Below are 6,142 nucleotides of genomic sequence, written 5' to 3' on the forward strand. Positions count from 1 at the left end.
TATATAAACAACAGTACTCTTTGCTACAGTTTGACAGTGGCCAATAATTGTCTAGGATAGTTGTCTGGTGGGCAGGCCCACAAAAAATGCAGTACAGAAGTTACATTGGAGCTGGTATATAACATAACAACTTCCACAGGTGGCTCTGGCAATAACAGGATAGGATATGCCAGTGATTGGACACAAAAAGAATGTGCTGAGTGGGTGCTTAGCATGTGTCTTGCCCATTGTCTTTCCATGGTAAAACTCATGTGGTGATAAGATGGGAGTAGGCATGGTTAAGGATGGTCCAGGCTGTTTCATAGATTGGCTGGGTAGTGGAACACCAGTTTGTGTGGGGAGAGAAAGCTATTTCCCTATTTACTCTCTCTTAAATTTTTCACTATCTTTTATTATTAATATGAGCAGTTTAGCATTGGTCATAATTTGTTTTTAATGTTCTTTATAAGGGTAGAATGCAGTTGATGCTTATGCCTTCCAATATGTTGACTGCGGTGTGACAACTGCTGACCACAGCAGAACCTAATGCCTTAGCCGTGTGGCCCACTGCTGGCCACAGTAGGGCCTCACACCTAACACAGTGTGCTGTCCTGCTATTAAAACATCCATCACTAAGCATGCAGCAGTCGATGTGTTATTGTATAGCTTGAAGGCTCTCCTTAATGATGGGATTTACAGAACACAATGTGTGAATTAATATATAAATCACACACTCTTTAGGGGTTTATGGTGTACAAATGTAGATCTTTAATTGCAAGAGTGTATCCAGACACTGAATTAGGGACAGCATTGGGCTCTCTATAGGAAAGGACACACTCTGCCGACATCCATACTCTGCATATCACTGTGAAGTGCATGGCAGAGGATACTTCCCACTGTAGCAGAGATTATGGTTTCTTTCTCTTCCACTTGCTTTTGGAGCACAGGAAGAATGACTGTTCCTATATTCTGTGAACACTGCAACTTCTCGTTCTTCTCCCCACAGGTACAAAGCATAGAGGCCTGTAGTATGTTCTTAGATGACTCACTTGATACCAGTTTTTACAAACTTTGTAACTAGACTGTCATCTATCTTTGACTGTATGCCATGCAGGTTTCTCAGCATTTAAATGATGCTCTCCCATGAGTCAAACAAATGTGATAATTTACAGTGTCCTCTGTATACTTTCAGTATTCCCTGTAGATCATCTATTTGGTATGGATTTCACACATTTGAGCAATATTTTAAGATTGGAAACATTTTTCTTTGTAGACTGATTAAATTTTCCAAGTATCCTAACAATGAAGTGGGGTAACATTATCACCTTTTAAGGTAACTGATCCAACTTGTGCACTAACTCATGAATATGCACATCCATTCTTTTTTATATCAGTCTGATGATGATCATAACAACTCAAATTGGTATCTGAAATGAATAAACAAATTTGCAGTCAAAGGCTGTTTTGGTTTGTGTGAAGTAAAGTCACTTCAACTGATGCTGAGCCTTCTATTTCAAATCTCCGTATTTGTGTGGGCTAACAGATTCCACTTGTGATTCATTGATATTGTAGCCCCATATAGTGGCCCAGAGTGGATGGCTTCTACAGTGGCAGGATTGGGTAGTGGCCGTGGGTCACTGTAAGGATGTCGGCTATTAGTAACACATGACAACACATCAATAGAGAAGCATTTTATTCAGACACAAGCTACAACACTTGCAGCGTTGCTTCACAGTGACCATGCCCGCCTTTTCGCATGTTGAGTACGAATGCAGAGAGGTCCACTGAACCAGCAGGCGGCCAGGGGCCAGCAGTCATCTGAGTGACAAAAGGAATGCTGAAGCCTGGAGTCTGCACAGTGACTCGTGCTCCAAATGCGTTCGGCTCAGCTGCTTGTGGCAAGGCATGCCAGCAGCACAGAAGCTTCCTATAATTCTTGCAGGGGATGTCAGCCCTCAGAAGTGGAACTCATCCTTGAAGTAAGGTGCACAGCAACAGGATGCCTGTATCAGCATAGGAGAGCGAATGGCTGCACCGCCCTGGTCTCAAATGGCTACCCTGAAGGGTAGAAGTCTGCTGTGGCTGGAAGAAGGCCCATTGCTGTGAAGGTGTCAAGTCCAAGGAGCTGGACTTAGAACATGCAGTTGGACTGACAATGGTGAAGCCCAAATTTGTGGTGGTCGCATGCAGAACAGTATCACCCCTCACATGGCATAGCTCCCTCTATCATAGTTGGTGCTGCCAGATTGGATCCCCTTTCATTAGATATAATGGGTATTTGTAATGGTTAGGAGCTGGTGTGGTGCATGTAAAGAGACATTTGAAAAGTGACAAAATTTCTGCTTTGCTATTGCATCCCGTGTCATCCACATATGTCTGGACTTTGGTGCAGCTGACAGCCTTTCTATACAAATTACACTTTAACATTGCTAACTGATGTACCTGTTAGTCAAACAATAAAACAGTAAAAATGGAAGAGGAATACACTGTCTATACGTTTCATCTGCAAATTATTTGAGTTTTCTGCAGGTGACGATTCTGTATCCAACTAAGTCACCATATATAAAAAAAATTCCAAAAACAAAGCAAGCAATTTGAGCATTATTAGCATGAAACAAATAAACTCTGTAAAGCAAATGATATGCTACTATGGCAGCAGTTGTCTGACAAGTGATATATTCTAATCAATGGCCACTAAATTCAATGAGTTCTAACAGTAGCAGAATACTAGACTCAAGAGCAATTGAATGAATTAGAAATGAATAATGTAATCTTCTCACTAAAGAAGTTTATGTTCCCAGATAGCAATAAATACCTATGTGTAGAAAAAATGGTTCTGACTTTCATGAGGAACTATTTATTAATCTCCTAGTTACAAGCTTTATTACTGAACTGTCAAAATAAACAAAAGAACTTAATCAAAAGACTTGTGTTTTTCCATGAATATTGTTTCTCCACACACACACCTGGAACTACTTTCCAGAATTCAGCTTCTCTGGGGTGTCATCAGTCTTGTAGCAGGGAAGCCCTCAAACCTGTTCCATTCCTTCTCCAGTGCAGTATTCCTTGAATTCCTGAGAAGTAAAACAAGTCCCTCTATCAGTAATTATTTGGACTGGATTCTTCAAACTAGTTTATTGTAATTCCATATTACTAATTGCTTTGTTGATGTTGTAGTCAGTACAGGATATGGCGATGTAAACTTGGTAAATGCATCAATAATATTCAGAATGTGGTTGTATCTTTTGTGCATTGATTGAAGTGGTCCAATACGATCCATGCGACTAGCATATAATGGCTCACTTTCCTTGAATAAGGAATGAGGGAAATCTTCCTTCTTCCCTGATTTCGTACTCACTTTTAAACATCTTACACAAATGAAGATACCCTTTCCACCTTGTCAGTCAAATTTAGTATATAATAATATTGTTTTACTTCCTCCCCAGTTTGCTAAACTGCATAACAACATTTCTGCTGCACAAGCTTGATGATTTCAAGTTGCACAATGCTTGGAACCACCAAAGTCTCTCTTCCATCATAGAATTTGAAAAGAATTCTATCTCTCATTAAAAAGTTTTCATAAGGCCTACCTTTGAGAATGCTCTTGATTGTTGGTAAACCATCATTCTTCTACTGATTTTCCTGATTCTGACTGTTAAACCATCTGTGAAACCAAACAGTACATTCACATGACGACTTATGTAATCTACATGTTTCATCCTAGAACCAGATCAGTCTTCAATGGTGTAGGAATACTGTTCCTAAACTAAAGCCCATGTTGCTGTTCATGGTAACAAGTCCTTCTTATCCAGTCTTTTGGAATGTAGTGCAGGCCATTACAATTTTATAATGTGTTCTTAGTAAATACACCTGGAATTTCCTTAAGGCATTAACAACAGCTAAAACTTCAAGCTGATAATTACTTTATTTTTCCTCTTCAGGTGTTTGGTGTCCCCCCCCCCCCCCCTCTCCCACTCATATATGAGAGTGGATGGGACTTGTCATCTTCTGAAGATTTTTGCAATAACATGGCTCCAAAACCTTCTTTGCATGCATCCATGTGTACTTCAGTTTCGCATTTTGAGTTTTAGTTTTTAAAACTACATCTAATGAAAGGATATGTCTGAGCATCTTGAATGTTTACCTCTGCTCTCCTTCAAACAATATTCTCGATCATTACTCAGTAAAATGCTCAGAGATTTGGCAGCTGTAGAGTAATTTGAGATAAACTTCCTAAAGTAACCAGTTATACATAGGAAACTTTGTATTGCTGCAGTAAATTTCAGTTCTGCGAAGTTTTGAGTGTCTATTGTCTTCTCAGAAGAAAGATAGATTTGTCCATACTGTATAACACACCCAATAAAATCAACAGCTCCCTTTAAGAACTGGCATTTTGCAAAATTAATTTCCAAGCCATATTCTGTCACAGTTTTTAACATTAAACCAAGCCACTGAATGCCTCATCACCACTCTTTGATGATGTTATAGTATGATCCATGTAAATAAACATGAAGTTATCCTCAAGCCACTGCCCAAAACACAGGATCTATAAAATGCTGAAACACTGCAGGTGCATTTGATAAGACAAATGGAATTTAAACTACCCTGAGTGTGTCACATGAGATATGTTTTTGGCTTTCCTCTTCAACATTAAAAAAAGATCTTGAAGTCTAATGTGGAAAACACACAGGCATATTGTAGTTTAACTAAAATATCTTGTATGAGGGGCAACGGGTAATGATGTTCCACTGTGATCTTGTTTAATTTTCTGTAGTCCATACAGACACGATATCTCCATTGTTCTGTTTTGCAACTACAACCTCGATAACGTATTCAAATGAACTTCGTTCTATTATTCCTTGATCTAGCCACGTCTGGAATTGGCTGTTAATAATTTCTTTCCGCTCTGGTGACTATCTTCTGGGTCTTCTATATATCAGTTGTTGTTCTCTCACAACAATCTTTTCTCTGACATTGTTGGGCTGTAATTAGTCACCAAGTCATCCATGTGTTCCTTTGTGTCATCAGTAACAGAGCTTTCAGTATCTGATTCTGGTTTGTCTTCTACGTGGATACGCATAAGATGAGCTTGCCCTTCTGGCTTCCTAATAATAACACTGTCCTTGTTTATTAAAACTTCAGTTTGATATAGAAAACTACCATTTCTAATTTCATAATGTCTTTAGAAACCACATAATATCTGCTTCAGTTTTCACATGATCAATCTCAACAATGCCTCTAAAGTACACTTGTGGAGAGATGCAGTTTTTCCCAAATCCCATCAAGAATAAATTTGTATTTTGTAAACTTAGAGCTTTCATAAGCTCATAAACATCCTGTCATAATAAGTTAACTGCCACTGACAGTTTGCACCTTCACCTCTGTTACTCATTCACACATTTTTAAGTTTCGAGTGTTAATACTCATCTTAACAGTGTTCACATTTATAGTGGCGTTTTGATTGTCCTACTGATTTGTGTATTTGGATGAGATATGACCAAACTCATTGCAATTGAAGCAGCTCTTTCCCTTGCTCTTGTGGCTGCAATCACTTGACCTGTGACCACTGGCACCGCAATTGAAACACTCTTGGTTTCGATCCCAAGCTGTGCTTTTAGTATTTCTATTACTTGAGTCTTTAGCATCTTTCTTATTGGAGTTTAAATTTTTGTTGCTGTAATTTTTTTATTTCTTTTTGGCAATGATTTCACAGCTCTTTCGTAACACCTAATTTTTTCCCTTAACCTCTCTCACACTTCCAGCACTATAAAGCAGAAGTTTGATGCCCGAGTCATCTTCTGTTCCATCAACCACATACTGAAACATTAAGTCATTATCAGTACCACCATGGTTGGCAATTTCATTCATTACAAGAAAATATTCTTGAAGAGACTCTTCCCATTTCTTCTTTCAAGACAGCACTTGGTGGAACTCTGCAGCACTTATTTTCATGTCGAATTCTTCCTGCAAACCTTTCTTCACCACAGCCGATAACATAAGGCCACTCTCACCCAATTAAAATCTCAGCCAAATCTTCAACAGTTTTTTTTTTTTTTTTGTGTGAAAACAGGCATTTGCAGTTGACTCTATCCCATTAAAAGTGACATTTCCTTGGGTCTGTGATCTACTTCTTACCTGAATTTCTGTCACTGCCATTAAATGG

This window comes from Schistocerca piceifrons, chromosome 1 (genome assembly GCF_021461385.2).
Source record: "Schistocerca piceifrons isolate TAMUIC-IGC-003096 chromosome 1, iqSchPice1.1, whole genome shotgun sequence".
Taxonomy (NCBI): Eukaryota; Metazoa; Arthropoda; class Insecta; order Orthoptera; family Acrididae; genus Schistocerca; species Schistocerca piceifrons.